This window comes from Dipodomys ordii, unplaced genomic scaffold (assembly GCF_000151885.1).
Source record: "Dipodomys ordii isolate 6190 unplaced genomic scaffold, Dord_2.0 Scaffold1, whole genome shotgun sequence".
Taxonomy (NCBI): Eukaryota; Metazoa; Chordata; class Mammalia; order Rodentia; family Heteromyidae; genus Dipodomys; species Dipodomys ordii.
This window is the reverse complement of record NW_012267217.1, coordinates 60,158,908-60,182,000: the sequence shown is the minus strand read 5'-3', so window position 1 is coordinate 60,182,000 and position 23,093 is coordinate 60,158,908.

The following is a 23,093-nucleotide window of genomic DNA, read 5'->3' as shown; positions in this document are numbered from 1 at the left end:
CTATAGTAAATAATGCTGCAATAAACATAGTCGTGCTGGTAGCTTTAGTGTAGTCTTGTTTGTAAGCATTTGGGTAAATGCCCAAAAGTGGGATTGTTGGGTCATAAGGGAGCTCTATGTGGAGTCTTTTGAGAAGTTAAAGAGAAAGGATAGTATCAGATGAGCTTGGAATATAAACTTAAGAGGATACTTTATCTTGAAAATCATTCTTTCCTTGAGGCCAGTTTATCCTCTTTTTCCTGTAATTCTGTATGTCAGGGCTTCAATCTCAAAGGTACCCTTTCCTATAGAGAGAGAATCTGCTAAGTCCACCTTTCCAAGACTCTGGGAACCCATGATGCTGCTGGGTAATGGGTGTTCTGTGGGGAAATGACCTCCATCCCCATGTAGTTCCTGTAGGAAATATGTATCTATCGGCTAGAAATAATGAGCCTAGAAGTGAACTGGAATGTGTTTTGTTCATTATGAGTCTCTTTGCGGAGCCATTACTTCTCATGTGAATGAGAGAGGAAGAAGAAAGGGGATGTATTTGGTGTCTGGAGCCTTCATGCTCACGCCTAGGTGGGAATCAGTGTCAGTGACTGCCTGGTCAGTTGCTAGGCTGTTCCCCCTGAATGTATGGACATAGATTCTCATATCCTGGTCTTCTAGGAGCTTCTGACTTCTAACCTGAAAAATACAAAGACACTTATTATAGCAGGGACTCTCAGCATGGTGCTGTAGAAGTGAATCACCCATTCAGTTGAAAGAGGTGAAGTCAAAGCATTCAGAACAACTAAGACAAGACTCACTCATGCAAAACAACGCTAGTTTTCAAAAATGGGTTGGTTTGTTTTGAAAATTCTCGCATAGGGGGAGAGAAACATGATGGCAGAAAGCATAGTAAGGGCTGGGATATAGTTCAGTGGCCAAGTGCTTGCCTAGCAAGTGCAGTGTCCTGGGTTTGATCCCCAGTACCAAAAAAGAAAAGACAAAACAACAACAACAACAAAAGAAAGCCTAATAAAAGCTACCTCTTTCTGTACATTAAAACAAGGGGGAAGCACATGGTTCTACCTATTAAGTGGAGGTTTTCTCCTCTGGAGCAAGATGTTTGTCCATTCTCTGTTTGTGTCATCTGTGTCATATAACTGACTTCAAGATACTTGAAAAGCGTGAGGAGAGAAGGAATTGAGAGAGCATGCGTGAAGTGCCAGGCACGGAGACCTTTCAGCTATTTCTGCTCATCATACTTGATCGATTCCACTAAATGTGATTGATCTGTGATATATTTTACAAAAATCAATACTGATAAATAGATCACATGGCTCAGACACCAAGTCTCCTCTGGTTTTATTTTTTTCTATCATTTTGCTTTTGATCTATTTATTCATATTTAAAGTTATTTATTATAAACAGGATGCTTGTGTCATCTTTCTCTATTTAATAGCTCTTTAATTTGGTAATCTCTTTATTAATGTGATTAGGTCATTCGTATTTATTATAATTTCACATGGGACCAGATTAAAGTCTTCCAGACAGTCAGCTATTTTCTAATTGTGCTGTTTGCTTCTCTCTGTCTCCATCTCTGTTCCTGTTTGTCACTCTTCCTTGATTTAGGTTAATTGCAGAACTTTTTTTTATAATTCTGTCTTGTCTCCTGTATTGGTTTGTGAGTTATGATTTATTTTAAAGATTTTGGTCACCAAGGATTTTGTTTTCATCTGAATCTAACTTCACACAATTGTACAGAACCTCATATCCAGTGTAAGGCTTTATCAAGTGTATATTTCAAGTTCTTTCCTCTGGTCTTTTATGTTGTGATTGTTGTATACTTTTATAACTGTTTTTTTTTTGTCATTCATGGGGCTTGAACTCTGGGCCTGAGCGCTGTCCCTCAGCTCTTCAGCTCAAGGCTAGCATGAGCTACAGCACTACTTCTGGTTTTCTGGTGGTTTATTGGAGATAAGAGTTTCACGGACTTCCCTGCCCAGGCTGGCTTTAAACTGTGATCCTCAAATCTCAGCCTCCTGAGTAGCTAGGATTATAGGCGTGAGCCACCAGTGCCTAGCTATTTTTATAACTTTTTGGGGGGCTTGTTGGCCATGGGTCTTGAACTCTTGGCCCGTGTGCTGTCCCTCTACCTATTAAGTGGAGGTTTTCTCCTCTGGAGCAAGATGTTTGCCCATTCTCTGTTTGTGTCATCTGTGTCATATAACTGACTTCAAAACACTTGAAAAGCGTGAGGAGAGAAGGAATTGAGAGAGCATGCGTGAAGTGCCAGGCACGGAGACCTTTCAGCTATTTCTGCTCATCATTCTTGATCGATTCCACTAAATGTGATTGATCTGTGATATATTTTACAAAAATCAATACTGCACTCTACCACTTGAGCCACAGCACCACTTCTGGTTTTCTGGTGGTTCATTAGAGATAAGAGTCTCATGGACTTTCCTGCCCAGGCTGGCTTTGAATGGCAATCCTTAGGTCTCAGCCTCCTGAATAGCTAGGATTAGAGGCATGAGCCACTGCTGCCTGGCTTATTTTTATAACTATTCTAAAAATATGTTAATAGGTTTGCTTTGAGCCACCTGATTCTTAAGAATAATTAGGAAGAACAAAATTAAATTTGAATTTGTTTGTTCTATTTCCGACACTTCATTTCTGTAGGTCTGAGCTTCTGTCTGGTACAATGTGCTTCTGTTTTTGTCTGTGAGAGTCTCTTTCTCATTCATTTTCGGAGCCATCCTTTGCTTTCCTGTGTGCTTTCTTCCTTCTCTTGTTTGTGTTTGAGAAGAGGTCTCTCCCTATCGGTCTCCACCCTCCTGCCTCAGCCTGTGGTTTTCTTTTCCTTGCACTCCAGTTGCACGTGCACCAACATACAGCTCTTGAGTACTTCACCCTGGCTCTACCCGGGCTCTTCTTTTTCTTTCCTTTCAGGTAGATAATTAGAATTGACTTATTGTCAAGACTACTCATCTTTCCTTCAGCTGAAATAATTTTATTCATTTGTCAGAGGGGTTTCTCATCTAATCACAGTGTTTCACATTTCTAGCATTTACATTGCTTCCATCTTTCAGTTTTTATGTTTCTGATGCAATTACCCATGTATGCTTGCATGTTAACAAGTCCAAATAATGTTCATTAATCAGGCACTGCTGGCTCACACTACTCTGAGGCTGAGATCTCAGGATTGTAGTTCAAAGCTAGCCTAGGCATGGCAAGTCTAGAGATTCTATCTCTGATTAAGCACCAAAAAGCCAGAGTGAAGCTGTGACTCCGTGGTAGAGTACTAACCTTGAGCAAAAATGCTCAGGGAGCCGGGCGCTGGTGGCTCATGCCTGTAATCCTACTCAGGAGGCTGAGATCTGAGGATCACCGGTCAAAGCCAGCCCAGGCAAAAAAGTCCATGAGACTCTGATCTCCAGTAAACCACTAGAAAACCAGAAGTGGCGCTGTGGCACAAGAGATAGAGCGCTCGCTGGAAGTGGCTCTGTGGCACAAGAGATAGAGTGCTCGCCTTGAGCTGAAGAGCTAAGGGACAGCGCCCAGGCCCAGAGTTCAAGCCCCAGGACACTACTGACCAAAAAAAAAAAATGCTCAAGGACAGCACCTAAGCCCTGAGTGCCAGACCCAGCATCAGCCCCCCCCATACTAATATTCATTACTTGTAATTTTATGTCTGATAGTTTCATGTCTCTTATATCTGAATCTGATTCTGTTGGTTGTTTTGTTCCTTGGAAATATTATATTTCTTGCTTTTTCATGATCTGATCATTTTTTTCTGAAAGCCAGATTTTGTGTATAGAGTTTGTCTAGGTGGAAATTGGATGTTGATGCTATTATTTTTATTTCGCTTTTGAAGATGAGAAACCATGTCTCAGTAAGGCTATACAAGACATTCAGGGTACCTCAGTGAGTAGCAGAGCCAGAATTTGAACCCTGAAATTTCAAGCTTGTACAGCAATTGACTATACCACTCTTCCTTTCCTATTCTACTCTGGAGGTCCCCAAGACCTTTGCATGCCACATGAGATATTTTTATCCCTTGTTAAAAGAGAGGCATTGAAGCACATTAAATAATGAATAAGAAAGAATTCTTTCCTTGATTAGCAAAGTATATAATGTCAATATGACATTCATTTTTCTTAATGTCTTTTGAGCCAGTCTTTCTTAAAAAAGGGTCTCTGAATTACAAGTAACAACGAAAACAAATGGATACTATCAGAGATTTAAAAAAAATATTCCCAGGATGGAAACAGAGATAATGGCAGTCAGTAAAGTTCAACATACAAATTAAAAAGCAAATATCTGGGGTCTGGGAAGGTGGCTCATTGGTAGATCGCTTGCCTAGCATGCATGAAGCCCTGGGTTCGATTCCTCAGCACCACATAAGCAGAAAAATCTGGCAGTGGTGCTGTGGCTCCAGTGGTAGAGTGCTAGCCTTGAGCTGAAGAGCTGAGTGACAACATCCAGGCCTAGAGTTCAGTCCCCATGACCGACACACAAAAAACAAAAACAAAAACAAAAAAAACCCAAAAAACAGGCATTTCTTACCAATTAAGTGGATCCTGACCCCAAAACCTGTACTTTTATGCCAAGCCACATTTCTACGTGGGACAGAAGAATGGACACATTCAATCAGATAACTTGAGGGTTAAAAAAATAACATGAAACAATGTGCCTCCTATTCCTTTCCTTTTAAAATACATATTTCTTAGCTAAATTATTGAGCTAGTTACTTGGACTTCGCAGAGTAGCCATGCTTCCAGATATTCAAGTAACTTCTAAAACATGAATCGTAATGACTTTACTACTGCTGTACTACAAAACAGCCAGTAAAAGCACTGACTTAAACCACAAGCCAATGTATTATCTTACAGTTCTATGTGTCAGACATCTAACAAGAACCAACCAAATAAAATCAAGCTGCTGGCAGTGATCCATTCCTCTCTCAAGGAGAGAGAAACTATCCCTTGCTTTTTTCTATCTTCCAGAGCCTGTCACATTCATTTATTCTCAACTATTAAAAAATTAACCTTAAGTATCTCTACAATGGGATTTCAATTCAACACGTCAGTTCACGAATATAATGCATCCTGATCAATGCCACTTCATCCATCATTCTCTCCCCATTTGTCCCAACTCCACCATCCCCTTTGTTATCTGATTCCATTCTCAAATATGTACAGTAGATAGTTTGACTGTATGCTCCCGCCTTTCTTCATTCCTCCCCCTTCTTATTGACCTCCTTCCCTCTGATAAAATATATTTCAGCCTCCTGGTATTCAGGTCATTAAATTCTAAGTTTGAGTTTAACTGACTTAGGATATTGTTCAGGCATATATGCATCTATGACATATATACACATATATATGCATATATGATTTCATATTAAGCAACCCTATTACACTGTTGGTGGGAATGTAAACTAGTTCATCCACTAGGGAAGGCAATTTGAAGATTCTTCAAGAAATGAAACAAAACAACCACCCTATGCTTCAGTGATACCATGCCAGCATCTATCCAAAAGATTAAAAGTCACGATTCAGTGAAGACATTCAAACACTCATGTTCATTGAACTGATGCACTATATATTATATCTAAGTTTTGGAAAAAGTGCAGATGCCCTCCAATCAATAAGTGTATCAAGAAAATGTGATTAAATAAGTAGGTAGGTAGTTAGGTAGGTAGGTAGGTAGATAGATAGATGGATACATAGATAGATACATAGATAAATAGATAGATAACACAGGTACCTACAATGGAATCTGACTCATTCATCAGGAAGAATAATGTTATGTCATTTGCAGGAAAATGGATGAACCTGGAAAAAATTATGTTAAATAAAGTAAGTCATGTTCAGAGAGAGAAAGGGCGTGTGTTTTCTCTCATATGTGGGTGTTAGGTGTAAATTATAAACGTATATGAAACATACAGGGTCATAGGCTTGCCCCATTCTTTGTCCCACGACCAGCTCCCTCCACCAGCAAAGTTAGCAATGGAGAGTCGGTGCTTCTCACGTCCCCGCCTTCTGACTCCTGCCTTCTTCCACTCTTAATAATCCCTGTGGTTACATCAATGCCCTAGATAATTCCACATAATCTTCCTATACTAAGCTCAGTTGACTAATACCCTTAATTCCATCTTGACCTGTGATCCTGCTTTGCCATATAATATAACATAATCATGCATAGCATGTGGCTATCTTGAATGGGGTAAATTATTATTCTGCCTGCTTATAAACATCACTTGTACTTAAAACCGATTGCTCTGACACTCGAGCAATACTTGAGATTCTGTCTGAAGTTCTTTCTTTCTCCCTTTTCCTTCTTTCTTTATTAAATACAAAGGAAGTGCAACAAGACTATTTGCTCCTCTTCTGTCATGCATGAATTATTCAGCGTAGCTGATCTTAAAACAGCCTTTCAATTCCCAAAGATTATTCAAGCCCACAAAGTCAGGCCCTAGAGCAGATATTCATAGGCACCTGTTCTTTGTAGTGTTCTTTGGTGGTGCTTGGCAAATATTTTGTGAATGGCTCCATGTTCCTAAATGTCAGGCAGGATTTTACTTGCTCTATTCTTTGATACAATATATATATCCAACTATTATCATCTGGCTGATGCAAAGTAGTCAGTTGTAAAGATCGGCAATGACCTTAGACATCAAACTTCCCCTGAGATGGATTTGTTACTCAATGGTTGACAGAAAGCTGAGTTCAGTGGCATCTCAATGCAAGCCAGATGAAGATTGCAGGGAAATCACTCAGCCAGGTGTCAGGTGCCTCATGACACCTTCAAGACTGCATGGAGTAAGAAAGACCAAATCTCTGCACCACTTACTTGATAAGGACCTGGGTGCTGGTGCAGGTGGCAGTGGTATAGAGTATAGGTAGAAGAATGGAAGGATTACTGGAGAGTAGATACTTTGCACACACTTTCCACTCCTTTTTCTTTCCATTTCCTGAAGGAAACCCCTCCAAATGAATCAATCTAATCAGTCCTGTTTGATTCCTGCTAACATCTGACTTATAGACAGGTAATCCCTAAGTTTGTGAGCATGTTCCACTAAGGAGAAATTCAACTAAAACATAGATTTAAAAAAATACTGACAGCCTCCAGGCACCAGTGGCTCACACTTATAATACTAGCTACTCAGGAGGCTAAGACTGACAGGAAAGTCCACAAGACTCTTATCAACAATTAATCACAGAAAAACCAGGAAATGCCAATGTGGTTCAAGTGGTAGAGCCTTAGATCTGAGCAAAAGAGCTCAGGAACAGTGCCCAGGACTAGAGTGCAAGCCCCAGGACAAGAAAGAAAGAAAGAAAGAGAGAAAGAGAAAAAGAGTGAAGGAAGGAAGGAAAGGAAGGAAAGAAGAAAAGAAAGAAAGAAAGAAAGAAGAGAAAGAAAGAAAGAAAGAAGAAAAAAGAAAGAGAAAGAAAGAAAGAGAGAAAGAGAAAAAGAGTGAAGGAAGGAAGGAAAGGAAGGAAAGAAGAAAAGAAAGAAAGAAAGAAGAAAGAGAGAAAGAAAGAAGAGAAAGAAAGAAAAAAGAAAGCAAGAAAGAAAGAAAGAAGAGAAAGAAAGAGAGAGAGAAAGGGGGAGAGAGTGAGGGAGGGAGAGAGAGGGAGGGAAAGAAAGAGGGAGGGAAGAAGGGAGGACCTACAGCTGCTCTTTCTGTGCCCAAATGACATTGATTTGTCTCACCCAATTTCCTTCCTTTACACATAGAGGCGCTGAGGCCAAGAAAAGCTACATAAATTACTAAGATATTCTTTTTTTAACTAAAATATTCTTATGTCCATCCATAATTAAGCGTTGATTTCCTGATTATACTTCCTACTATATTGGGCTTGTTTAAAATAAAGGAAGCAATAGCAATAAAAATTAACTTTCACAATATAGCTGGAAGCTTTTAGAATTTTCTAGTACAACACAACCTCTCTAATACCCATGTTCAAATACCTTCTTCATTTTACTTCTGTAGGAAAACTAATGTCTAGATACTTTCTCAGGTCATCATTTTACTTCAACTAACAGACTTTCTAGGAACAATCAGTGTGAATTGTGAACCAAGTACAGAAGTTGCTTGTGACTTGAATATGTGTGCTGATTTTTAGCAATGAGAGTGACTTCTTGCAGTTTCTGAGCCCTGGGTTCTAATTTATGCTTTATCATTTACTCTGTGTATAGTGAAACAAGGTGGAATATCTATCAGTAAATAAATCATTGAACTGGAGGTTTTCTCTATAAACAATGGAAAATATAGCTTTTCTGTCTCTTTGAGATATTAGTCTGTAGAAAATTGAATCTCATGTAATACAAATCCCCACTCATATTTAAGTATGCTTTGAGAGTTGACTCTATTAAAAATTTGTAAGTTAAAGTGGTTAGTGCTATTAAAGTAAAATCAACTGTTTTAGAATGAATTCTATAATTGTATGCAGTAGATTTCTTAATTATTTATGAAGTCTATATCAAAGTATATTATTTTCCCCAAGTTACTTTTCTTTTACTTTATGTGCTACATTTTTATTGAGTATATGATCAGCTCTGTGGCTTGGACTCAGGACATTGAATTCCCTTTTAGCTTTTTCTGCTCAAGTCTGGAGCTGTATTATTTGCACCATACCTCCATTTCCAGGTTTTTGCTGGTTACTTGGACATGAGAGTCTTCTGGATTTGTCAACCTGGGCTTGCTTTGAACTGTAATCCTCAGATGTTGGCCATCTAAGTAGCTAGTATTATACTTGTGAGCCACTAGTGCTCAGCTTACACACTTAACATTTTACTACACTTTCATCAAATATTTAAATGAACTAAAAACTTTCAAAACATTTACTAATTTATTCCAGAGTTATAAGGAATACCACTGTACTTTAGTAGAAATGTTAAGCAAAACATTTAATTTATTCTTTCCTAAAAATCCATAACTTGTGATTACAAATCAAAAAAGAATATAAGAAAATGCTCTGATAGCTATACTTATAAATATACTGTACCATTCATTTTCAGTGCATGTAGTTATCTCTTCCACCTACACAGACAATTAAACTAAATTATCCCACTACTTTGACCCAAACTTAAATTCAGGTTAAAGTAAAGAGGAGCTAATTTTCCTCCAAGTGAAATCTTGACCCTGTTCAGTTATCCTTGACTCATGCACTTAATATAGCCTGAAGTTTTTTACTCATTCATATTTTCTAAATGCATCAACAGTGCTCCAAAATGGCAATCAGAATGGTAATGTTCATTCCATTTGTAGAATTATCTGATCTGACCTAGCATTCCTTTAGAATCACATTAGTCTTCTTTTTTCAAGAAGATAGGGAAAGGAGGTGACTTCACCGGACACATACAATGAAGAAAATGAGCTGCAGTTGAACTTCATGAATCACTGTAAAAGATGTGGGTAAGGAAGAGATTCAGCCTTCATAGGACATTATGCAGGGAAGCTGTTATCACAAGCGTAATCACTCAGCACTAGCGCAGCACTAATGACAGCATTCTCCTCTGAGTTTCCCCTGAATCTAAGATATTTTTCCTTGGCAGACCGAGAACATGTATACAGACAGAGGCAGAAAAATTGGATATTTAACTTAAGTTTTAACTTGGAAGATTGTCCGGGACTTGTACATGTGACTAGGGCTGGGTAAATGAAGTAGAGGAGAAGGGCTCCTTGTTTATGTGAAAGAATGGAGTCCAGTGACTCAAATGTGGGCTTCCCCATGTGAGAATAAATGACATCTGGAAAAGACCATTCAATGTGAATTCACCATAAATAAGTCTAAGGGACACCTGCACAGTGAGGAGAATCACCTCACTTGATTGGAAATTTTGTTTTCAAATCAAGAAAATGAAAATAGTTCATGTCATCTATATCCTAGATGCAAAAATTGTGAATGAACAACAAGTTAGGTTAATTGGATTGGAAGACTGCAATATTACCTGCAGGATCATATATTAATATGGCATTTTAATATTTACCTTTAATATTTTATTAAAGATACTGCACAGAAGGGTTACAGTTACATGAGTAAGGTAGTGAGTACATTTCCTGTCGAGCATTGTGACCCCCTCCTTTGTTTCTCACCTCTCATCCCTTCCCTCTCCGCTCCCCCAATCTGAAGTTGTAAAGTTCATTTTCAATGTAGTGTCTTGTATGTCTCATTGTTACAATGGGTCAAACTGTATCCTTGTTTCAGCATTTTGTTATTTCCCTTCCCCTCCCCAAATTAGAAAAATATATATACAAGATGCAGGGCACCAGAATCAAATATAATGACAAAAGGGGTTATACCGTGGGGGAAGAACATACAAAAGAAGCAAAAACAATCACATTGGACATTAAAAACAACGAAAAAGAAAAGTTCTTGTGTCCCTATCTTGGGGTTTATTCGCTTAGCATCATCTTACATGGTCATATGTACATAGCTTTTGACCTTTTCTCTTGTCTGGTAAGATTATAATATGGCATTTTATGCTATGAAATCAGAAACAGTATCAGTTCTGTAACTATATTCTATAGCCTCATCAACTTTTTCTAACAGTTCCTCTAATCCTTTTGATTCCCAAATTTGTCTCTATGTGGAGCATCTGTCATACCAGTCATGATTAATTGTATCTGCTTTCGATACTATCTGTCTCACCCTGCCAGACATTCATTTATGATAGCTTGATGTGTGATTAAGGAGGTTTCCAATGTCACATAATTCTCCTTTCTGAAATCTTTCATCTTCTACAAGATTTTTCATTTCAATTGACTAGTATTTCGTTTAAATAAAAGTTACAAACTCAAACTATTCATGAGCAACAGCCATTGAAGTTAGTAATTTGATGGACAAAGAGAAACAGAAACACTCAAGGAAAGCAGGAAGGATCCTTACTGGAGATTAATTGTTAAGCACTCCATTTGTTAATAAAATGTTTGCTTTGTTATATAAACTTGTAACTGCAGTGGCTGATTTATGAATAGGAAGTACATTTGATCTTTTGGGGGACAATTTTCAGTGATTGAGTTTACCAAATTTTCTTCAGGGAATGATGCTGGAGAAAATCTTTTCCATTTTGACAAACATTATCTACAGATGAGTGAGTTATCTAATCGGGCAATGTCGATGTGATTAACTATCTCAAATAGAATTTTTCCATTTTCTGAGATGTGTTTGTATTTCTCAAATGCTTCATAGTTATTTCTCTATTTTTAATGCATAGATGAGTGTATGAAGTGTCAGTGTTCCAGGGTGGTAGTGACCCTAGCTAAATGTCACCCTCTTCTCCTCCATTTCAAGAGGACCATAATGTTTCTTCCAGATAAGAAGTAGACAAATTAGATAAAAAGTTTTGTGATGGATTCCTGAGGTGGGTCAGTAGTGTCTGGGACTTGGGGGAGATAGAAGGATCATTGGAACGCTACATGCCTCTGAAGCGAGCAAAAAAATCCCCCCAAAACTAGCATCTTAATACAAAGTCGAGGTCAAGTACATGAGAGAGACAAGCCTCATTTACTAATTCAGTAGTTATGCTGACCCCTAACTGTATGCCAGAGGATGTCCGCTGAAAAAATGTAATTTTAGGTCATCTCCATTGTCATGGAACCTCAGTATCTGTGGGAGAGCTAGATATTAGTCAGACAGTGACACTGGTGAATATATAGCCAAATTGCCATCTGTGTCCCAAAGGAAAAAGAACATGATTTGGGGCAACACAGAACATTAAACAAAACTTTAATGGAGGAGGTACCAAAGACATTTTGTGAACGAATGCCTTGGCAGCTAGCACAGCAGTTGGAAAATTCCTAAGACAAGATTGCAATGGAGTGCTCGCACAACTCCAAGTTAGTGTTTGGAATACAGGAAGAGGAATGAAAAATAAAATCTGAAAGTAAGGGTGGCTAGACCATGTCAAGCCCTCAGAGCTAGAGACTCTGCATCCTATAAACAATGTGATATCGCTGGAATTTCTTCAGTGTAGAGGCAATCTATTCAACAGACAAAACCAAAAACTGCGCATATTGTAAATGTTCCATCAACAGGAGATATTATTGCAGCTGAAATTATCAATTATAATTGTAGTAGCACGTGCTTGAGAGAAAATGTAGAAAGAAGAAAAGAGAGAAAAGATCATAGAATCATCAGAAGAAGCATTGGTTATTCAGAGGTGGCCACTGTCATTAAGAGGATGCTGAAAATGTATTTTTTTCAAGTTTCAAGATATATGAGAACATCTAAAACATTCCAACACATTGGCCATATGTCATGCAGACAGAGAAGACAACTAGTATTTATTGAGATAATATTAAGTTCCATTGCACACAGCAAGGAAGGGCACAATACTGCCCATACCTGTGAACACCCAATTTGGTCAGTTGTGCTCTTTTTTTAAATTTTCTTTTATTTGATTTTATTTTTGTTGGTTGTGGGGCCTGAGCGCTGTCCCTCAGCTCTTAAACTCTAGCTAGCACTCTACCACTTGAACCACAGCACCACTTTCGGCCTTTTCTGCTTATGTGGTGCTGAGGAATTGAACCCAGGGGCTCATGCATGCAAGGCAAGCACTCTATACTGAGCCACCTTCCCAGCCCCTCAGTTGTGCTCTTTATTGATAGATGAGGTGGTATGTGCAATAGCTCGTTTTCAGTATGAAGAAAGGATAAGGAAATGCTTTGCAGCTGATACAGTTACTCTGTGGCGGGCACTGCTCCCTGCTCCCTTTACAAGTCGGGCAGTGAGATCTGCTTTACCAGGGAGCCCCAGTGCCTAGTGACAGCTTCTCTGGGTACAAAATGCCTTTTTTTCCAGAGTCTTGCTACTTCTCATGGCATTGGCTTTCTGAAGGGCTGTTGGACCTCTCCTTATGACTCCAGTCAACCTCTGCGCTCTTCCCCTCTCTCCTTACATTTCACCATCAAGTCATTTGAGCCATGTATGATGTATGAATGCCACATAATCCCTAATTAAATATTTAGATTAAGGGGGAAAGGGTTCAAGGGTGAACATTTTGTTAATTTAGATAATTTGTGTTGATTTTTAAAAATGATTATTATTTGAAGTAGTACACTAAGGAATTATCACACAACAAATCAGTTTATGAATACAATGCACCTTGATTGATGTCACCTCTTTAATCACTCTCCCCATCCTTCCCAACCCAACCACTCCCCTCCCCATCCTTCCCAACCCAACCACTCCCCTCCCCATCCTTCCCAACCCAACCACTCCCCTCCCCATCCTTCCCAACCCAACCACTCCCCTCAATTGTCTTAATTTCCTAGGATATGTGCATTGAATCTTACCACGGCATTCTTCCTCCCTTTCTCATTTATCCACCATCCCCTTGACATGACTCTCACATCTTCCAAGTGCCAGTTTCATTTTTTTAGATTGTGAGTTTTTTCAAGTAATTGCACCATATGAATTCTCCGTTGCACATACTGTCCTTCAGTTACCACGTTTGTGTGTGCTTGCATAAAACCCATATGTGTTCACTTGTATATTTACAAATTCGTTCTAGCTTCCACATTTGAGAGAGGACACGCATCCTTTGTCTCTCTAGGCCTGACTGACTTCACTTAAGATAATTTTTTCCATCCATTTCTTTGCAAATGATGTACTGTCTTTCATCTCCAGTTAGATTGCCCATTATCATGAGTACAAATAACAGATGCTGGCATGAATGTGAGGGGAAAAGAACGCTAATACACTGTTGGTGGGAATGTGAACTGTTCAACCACTCCGTAAAGCAATATGGAGCTTCCTCCGAAAAATAAACATAGAACCATGCTATAATCCAGCAATACTGCTCTTGGGCATTTATCCAAAAGATTACAAACCAGGATACGGTAAAGCCATTTGTACAACCATGTTCATTGCTGCACTATGCACTATGACCAAGGCCCTTCAATGGACAAATGGATCAAGAAAATGTGATGTGTAGGCATAATGCATTGATTTTCAATGCCAAATCTGAGTTGAAAACTACTAGAACAAAGCTGACCACAGGGAAGGAAGTTGAATTCAAGATGGGTGCAGAGTATATACATGTAGATATCCATCTGCCTCTTTGACTCTGAAGCTCAAGGGAGATATCTCGCATGAAAATTTGAACCTAGACTTAAAGTATAAGACAAATCAGATAGCTTGGAATAAGTTGCTGAATATGTGTACCTAATTTTCTCACTCCCAAGTCTATTCTTACTGAATTTTGAATCTTGTGACACTTTTCTTATTTTTCCCTTGTTGCCTTGTTCAACAAAATGGAATTGGAAATAGAATGAAGCATTCTACATTTCTTCAGCTGTATCTTAAAGCTAGCCTCTGATTCTTTTCAATTCTGGCTACCTGAATCATCTCCATACTGGAGCCAGGTATAGTTGTGGTCGGTCTACAGGAATATGAGGAATGAAATCACAGAGATAATACTGAAAAGGAAAGATGTGAAATTTAATCACAAATTATATTTGATTTTCACATGCCCATCTGAGGCCTGACAAAGAAACAAAGAAATGTTGCCAGTTGCAAGTTCGGACAAGAACTGGGAGTCGGGAGTCTGTTGAATGGCGATCAACACTGCACTACAGTGGAATTAACTGCTCTGTTTTCTCTGTTGTTTTACTCAGTATATGCAGAAGAAATGAGTCCGCAAGTATGTTGCCCACTCTGCTCCATATCTTCTGACTTTATCTCCCCTAAGTTTCATGTGCTCCCAGCGTTTCTGCAGTGAACTTGCATGTTCTGCAGCAGGCTATGTAGCTATGACTACGTTACAAAAGACAAAGACTAGTATTCAAAGGTCCATGCTTCGTTTCTCTGGGAAGAATCTAGACAAAATAGCTACTGTCATTTTGTGGCCGTCTACATAGTCTGAAAATATTTCAGTGTTTATATTTTTCACCATTATTTCTAAAGCTCTCTTTCCTAACACTTGTAGGAAAACCCAACTCATGAAATCTAGATTTCTAATACTACTTTCTCAAAAATGATACCCCTTTGACTCTTATACTAATCAGGGTACCAAGAAAAATGTCTACATTGGGACAAATGGAGTCAGAATTCCTCTTAAAGCAATTCCTGTAATTTTTTTAAATCTAGAAAATCTAGAGGAAATATCTAAGAAAAATTTAGAAAATAGCAGGTGTTCTTTTACTGATTGTCCTCTGATTTATTCCATTCCCACCAAGCCAGTACTTTCTTCTTCTTCCTTTGTTTATATATTTGTTTTGTTTGCAGCTCTAATTGGAAAATTCTGAAATACTTGGATATATGTTCAGTTTTAGCCCATTTACATGTTTTTCTTTTTCATGAAACTCAGTGCATAGCTATTTTAGACTAATCCATGCTCTTTTCAGCTGTCTAGACAGCACTTGGAATGGCAAAACAGGCAAGCCATGAGATTAGAAAGCTTGAGGCTATGATTCCATTCTATGCCTTAGTTTGTGTTTGAATTATCTTGAATATATATCTGAATATCTTCTCACCTGATTCTCCATGAGCAATGAAAACCAACCAGTGTATATGAAAATGCTTACTTTATGAGAAAAATACTAAATGCGATTTTCCTACCTTCAGTTTTGCTTTTGTATATTGCTTTCTCTCTGCTTATTTAAAACTACATAAAGTCATGCAGGACAAGAGTATTGTCTTCTTTGTACATTACAGTATCTTGAATGCCTTGTGTGTTGCATGATTCTCAGTAGCCATTTGTTGAAAGAATTTAAGAATGAATGTGCCTTAGAAAATGAGACTCTCAGAAGTAAATCTGAATCATAATAAGATCTAGAAAATGTAACCATGACTAATGAGTGTTGTCATTCTTTAAATTTGCAATTGTGGTTGAGCAATAACGCCATTCTACCTACAATAGAGAACTGAACTATATATGCAATCAGAATTGCCCTCAGAAACTTTAATATAACTTCCTCCTGGTTCCTATTAGTCATCCTTCTGTTACTATAACAAACAGGCTTGAAATAATCAGCTTATAAAAGGAAAAGGCTTATTTCAGGTCATAAAGGTTTTATTCCATGATTGCTTGGCCCAGTTGCATTGAGGCTACAGCAGTCCATCATGGTATCCATATGTAATGGGTCAAAATGCTCATTTCATAGCTAGGAAATGAAGGAGATTGAAAGGAACAGGCTTGGATCCCACAATTCTTTTGTAGGAGACATTGCAATGACCCAAAGACCTCCTGCAAGGCTCCAATCTTAAAGGTCTTCACCATCCACAACAGCTCCACTCTGCAGCCCATGAGCCTCTAGGGAAGATGAAAGACCCAAACTGTAACAATCCCCAAGTCTAGTGCTCACAGTTCTAGTGTATCTTCATTGAAGAACCTATGTCAGGTTCTCTGAAAGACCATGTGGAAGACACAAGGGAAGTAAATATTTCAGTTGTTAAGCTCAAACTAGGTCATGGAGAAATAGTCTTGTTCTCTTAACTGGCACATCTTAGCATAAAGAACATAAGCAACAGCTTTCTCACCACAATGCTCTTCTATAGAGAGCACATTGAGTTTGACTCTTAACGAGATGCTTGCTAATAAACTGATGACATGCTGAGTCTCCTCCTGAGCCATAATGAACGCCAACTCATGAATTCCAAAGCTTTGCTCTATCCATTTTGCCTTTGCCATGTGGAAACTCTGTATATTGTCTGCTATTATAACTTCAATAAATACTCAATTCATACGAGTTTTCTAAGAGCCATGTTGTTTGTATTCTTGAGCCTATTATTGACAAGGGAGCAACTGTTTGCTTTGTTTTTTTTAAGGTTGTTGGCAGCTCCTAAGTCCCTTTACATAATTGCTCTAGCTGGAGTTGCTTGCTTTCTCTTCTCCTTTCATTTGTCCCAGTGGTATCTAATGAGGCAGTGGTATAAACCTGCTGAGCCAATGGCTATCTTATCCCAATAACGAGGAAACATGCTCATCTGTTCAGCCTCAGTAAAATTCCATGCCCTGCTTCACCTGAAAAAAAGATGAAATGTAATTTCCAGGAATATGCAAGGCCCCCAATTCCTTCACTCTTTGGGAGTCTATGGAGTTATAAAACCTTAAGTTATAAAACCTCAAGCTATATATATATAGCTTGAGGTTATATATATATATATATATATATATATATATTATATGCATTGTAGGGTTGTTTTGAAGAAAGGTACTTTCTTCTCTTTTTGTGACTCATAAAGGGCATAATATTTGAGGTTTCTATTAATAGTACTTGCATGTAGGTTAAAGCCATGTAGGATTCTATGTTTCGATTACGTTATTTTTATTAGCTGCATTGAGAAAGCAAATGATCAGGCCAGGTATGGTAGTGTGGGCCTGTAATCCCAGTTCCTTAGGAGGTGGAGATAGAAGAACCACAGTCTATGACCCACTATCTGAAAAACAACTAAAAGAAAATAGAATGAAGGAAAGATTCAAATAATAGAGCAATTGCCCAGCAAGCAAACATGAGAATCTGAGTCCCATCTTCAGTACCACCACAAAGAAAAAGAACAAGAAGGAAAAGAAGGAGAACAGGAAGAAGGAGGAGGAAGAGGAGGAGGAGTAGAAAGAAGAATGGGAAGATGAAGATGAAGAAGAAAATGAGGAGGAGGAGGAAGGTTAAGAGGAAGAAGGAGGGGAAGGGAAGAGAGGAGAGGAAAGGAGAAGAGAGGGGAAGAGAGGAGAAGAGAGAAGAGAGGAGAGGAGAGGAGAGAAGAAGAGCAGAAGAGAGGAGAGGAGAGGAGAGGAGAGAAGAGGAGAGGAGAGGAGAGGACAGGAGAGGAGAGGAGAGGACAGGAGAGGGAATTAAAAATGAAATCTTCACCGACTTCTAGTCTCAGAAATCACTTCTAGCTTCTAAGTGGACAAGAGTTGGCCTTGCTAACCAGCAGAAGGAGATGCTGGTTGGTCCTGGCTGGTCCTTCATTTCAGCTTCCAAAAGAAAATATGTTTGGTTGCAAACACAGAAAAACATGCCAATGAGTCCACAACAATTGAGAGTAACGTGTAAAGAAAAAGACAATTCAGTACCTGCGAATTCCTTAGGAGTAACTGGAAAATATATTTGCAATTAGGAATCAATTTATACAACAACGAAGATTATTGCTATACATTTTTTACAATAATAATCATAGTAAATATGCAGTTAGCTTTAAAATGGCATATCCTTAACTTGTGTAAATATATCATTTAGTCATTCATATTATGCAATTTCTGAATTGTGCCCTCAATGACTTCTATATTTGACTTCTTTCAAATATAGAAACTTCACAAAGAATACTGTAAAAATCTGCCCAGTATTTTTTACAACTTGGGAATATTTCTACTGCTGATATGATTCATACTTTTTGGGGAAGAGGAAATAACAAATGCAGATATTTTATTCTCTTTGTAAGCTCAAGATTTTTACCTACTAGAGATTAGTACTTAAATAACAATCTACATTTTGTATATAGTTTTATTGGTAAAGTCATACATTTATTCCTTTTTAGTTGAGTGAGTTCATGTGAGCAAAGAAAGGGGAGATATCTGATTGATTTCTTGATTCCAATTTTGCACCTTGTTATAAAACTTGATCATTTTTTTATTGGTGTATATTAACCGGACATCATCACTTTCGACTTGCTTTGATAAACCAAATTTGAATCACAGAGCAATTGATCCTTCTGCCTCCCTCTCTAACATATTGGAGTATGCTTCTTAGCTTTCATCAGCATAAAAACACTTTCTGGAGAGAGCAATTGCTCCTGACACAGAGTAGCACACACCCATTTGAGTTCTTGATGATGCAGGGCACTTAGTTGAACTCTTAGTGTGAAAGAGCATCTAGAAATCCAGTGAAAAGGACTGTTAAAGAATAAATTTTGATACAAAAAATAAAGATGTCATATATTATCAGTATATTTGCATATTGTGTTTTCTTTGCCAGAACATTTGGATATATTGGATAGAAATCAACATCTAAAGTGTGCTCACTTTCTAACAAAAAGACTGTATGCTATCTGTATTAAAAGACTCCAGTTTTTAAACTGAAAAAAAAAGGGTCAGGATTTCTACTTACTCAAACATTTGTTTTGGAGGTGCTGTTCAGGAAATGACCTCAAATCAGGTCTACACTGAAAAATATAAGCTCCTATGGTCATTTTAGATACAATCTTTATTTTATGTTTTGATTTACTTAGTTGTACGGGGAGGATTGTTCTGGTGGCCTGTCCACACATGCATACAGTGTACACCGACCAACTCTGCCCCTCCATAATTCCATCATGCATCCTCATCCCTCCCTGGTTTGGTACTCCAATTTCAGCAATTTTCATTGTTCCATGGTAATTCATGCATGTTTTAATGGGATTTTCCCTCACACACCCTCTCCATTGGCCTTCCCATGTCCTGCTGGTACTCACCCCAACATAACCTTATTTACTTTCTGGTCATTTTTTAGTGTATACTAGCTGTGCAAAGATGTTATATCAGGATTTCCATGTATTGTAATTTAGTCAATTAACTTCCTCTATTCTTTTCTCTTTCCCCTGTATTCTTTCTATTGTTCAAAGCTTTCTCTGGGTTTCCTTATGCCATCTTCATACACAGAAACATGCATTTAATATTATTCCTCCTATCTTATTCTCTTTTCTTCCTCCCTCCTCCCCATCCCCCTCCACACACACATGCATGTGGCATGTATATATATATATATATTATATGCATTTAAAGTATGTATGTGTAGGTCTGGATTAAGTAAAGGAGTGAATTTATGATATCTTTTTCTTTACTAGCTGGTTCATAATATTTATTTTAAAAATTAATGTGATTTTATTGACCTCCTTCATCCAAAAGGCTGAAAATCCAGAACATTTCAAATTGTAAAACCTCTTGTTCATTGGCATAACACCACAAGAAGAAAATTCCACACCTGACCTCACCTGGAAGGTCACAGTAGAAACACAGTCACACTACAAAGATTGCATTCTTACTCTCAGGCTATGTTATGTTAATAAGTTGGGTATGAAACAAATTTTGTGTTTGTACTTAGACCTCTGCCATGAGATTTCTCATTATGTGTTTGTAACTATTACAAGCTAAGAAGAGTGCTAAAATGCTTCTGGTTCCGAGCGTTTTTGACAAAGTATACTTGACTTATATAATCATTAGTGCAATGGCTATTATCATTTGGTGCTTGTTGTGAGAAAACCAGCTACCTTGAGGCCAAATGATTGTCTACTCCTTCTAATTCCAACTGTTTCTAATTCCAACTCCTTCTAATTCCAACTGCTTCTTATTCCAACTCCTTCTCATTCCAACTGCTTCTTATTCCAACTCCTTCTTATTCCAACTGCTTCTAATTCTTCACGGAACATCCTTCAGTCAATTGCCCTCACCTGGTCTTCTGTGCCCATACGTATTATTAAATCTTCTCTATGCTACCAACATTGTTTCATACAAATAAGAAAATTTAAGAGTGACTTCCAATGCACAGAGATCCTCAAAACCATGTGACCCTGAGTGGCTCATCCTTATATCTTTCTTTAAGTCACACCAGGTATTTCCTGTTTTATCTTTCTGGAATTCTACCTCCTTACTCCTTCTCAGGACTTTTTAGCCACAGAGAAAAGTTTTATCATAATGTTTTATCTATGACTCCTGAGAAATGAAATGCAAAGGTAATTTCACCAACTTCTTTCTTTTCACTTTTTGAAATAGATTACAAAGAAAAGCAGACAGACAGACAGACTAGAAATCTATGTAGATAGATAGGTAGATATCTAGATGGATGGATGGATGGATGGATGGATGCAAGGTGGATAGGTAGATTATTTTTCCATCATAATAACTTTATAATATTTAAGATTTGAAGTATGTACTATTGTTTTGTATTGGAGAGTAGACTATGGTATGCATTATGCATGTACATTACATAGAATTCCTACTTTCAAAGCTTTGTAAGTAGCCAGACAGAACAAATGTCTGCAGAAATCTATTGCTTCCCACATTCTTCCTTAAAATAGCAAGTTTGAGAAACACACCTGTTTCTTACCTGTAGATGGGCATAAAACAGGTTAAAAGATGTTGAACTTTCTCATCTATAAAATACAAATTACCTTCCAGTGCATGAAATGTATAGTATAAATGTCTATTTCAAACACTTGCATAACCAAAACAGACTCCATCTAAAGCAATGAGGTGTAATCTTTCAAACCTTTTTGAATTTTAAAGCAATTGTTTCCATCGCTTTAGATACTTTTGTTCTTTTTAAAAAAAAAAAACAGCCTGCTCTAAATGTGTCTTTCCACTTAAATGATACTAAAACTTTTGTTTCTTTTTTTTTCCCTCCCACCTTCTGTCTTGCTACCTCTCCACATCTGCGGATGTTTGTAACTCCTTTATGGTGGGTGTGTGGTCCTTTCTACCAGCTATGTGGGGAGTTGAACCAAATTCACCTCCCAGCCTCTCTGCTGCCCTGCCTGCCAGGAGACACTCGCAGGAATCCAGGTTGGTTGTGGGGGGTTGGGATCCAGGGATTACAATGCAGGGCCATGGTCAGGGTCTTCTTTTTCATTCTACCCTCCCAGGAGACCCTGGGATGGGAAACATAAGCTTTGCGTTCTGGCTTTTCAGGCTTCCTAGCTTATAAGATTCCATAGCCAAGCTGCAAACCATGTCATGCAACCTTACCTTTTCTTTATTGTTGTATGTAACTCCTTTGCCTCATCTCTCCACGTGACTACAAGGCATTAATTAGTAAGGATTTCAGCAACAAGATCAGCCAGGTGGCAGAAAAAAAATTCATTTAGACTTTGCTTTCCTCAGTCCTTAAAAATAAAAAGGTTTTTCTTTTGCATTTTTTTAATGGAAGCAGTGTGTTTGGTAATGCCCTTGATTGCCCAAGTTGGCCTTTGCTTCTAAACAGGAAGGTGCCATCCAACCTGGCACAGTCATTGTGAGCTGCCCTCCCTCCGGTCTGCACTGCTTTCCTCTAGATCCCACAGTTCAAATAAAATAGGAGGACCCCCAGATGAAGATGTTCATAAACAGCATGTGACAAAACAGATGCTGCTATAGGAGTTAGCAGGGTACCAGGAAAGAGAAGTGAACAGGGGCAGCATCAACTAGGCCTAGACCCCTAAGGTAACTGTAACTGAGTGAGTGCTGGGCCTCTGCGTCCCCATCTCTTGGTGAACAGGCTAATGGAACCTGTTCTACTGTGGAGCGATGTGGTTGTGAAATGACCCGCGGAATGGCCCCATCACAAGAGTTGGGCAAAACAGGTGCCTGATAAAGTGTGTTTGCAACTGAGATTACTTCAGTAAATCTTGTAAAATGATGAATATCAGCTGCATTTAACAGATGAGAAGCTCAGAGATAGTAACTGACTTTGCCAAAATCAGACTAATGAAAATGACCTGTCTGGAAACCCAGTTCCTACCTTCTGCCTTCCACTGCAAAGTAATACCTTCACTGCAATGAGTGGCAGTGCAAATGTTTCCCCTTTGACCTGTTTATACTAAGTGCGAGTTTTTTTTCAAGTGGCACATTTCTAGATGTGTGGGTATTGTTCTATGTTGGCCCATTCACTCTATTGGTTTCTCGTATTGCAGTGATTATTTATTGCTATAACTGGATTAACCCTATCTGTCCTATAGGTCAGTCACATGTATACTTTTAGCAATGGATACTTTCACAGATTGAAGCAGGAAATTAAAATTAAAAGGCTATCTTTATTCTGATAAATCACAAGATTTAAAAAAACTATGGCGTAATGAACACTTTCACAGCAGTGATTAATAGGTGGTCTCCTGGGAAGTCTTGTGGGAGGTTCAGTAGTGAATCAGAGATTTCATCTCAGAAGCCTGACCATACACTTGAAGATAAAATGTAGCAATTTGTCATTATATCCCATTTAAAATAAGTTTTTTATTTTGAAAATACTGTACAGAGGGGTTACAATTACATGAGCAAGGTAATGAGTACATTTCTTATCAAGCATTGTTGCCTCCTCCTTTGTTTTCCCCCTTTTTCCCCTACCATCCCTTCCCTCCCATCTCCACAACTACATCCCCCCCCCGCCTAAATTGTAAAGTTCATTTTTCGATATAGAGTCTTGTACATCTCATTGTTGCAATGGG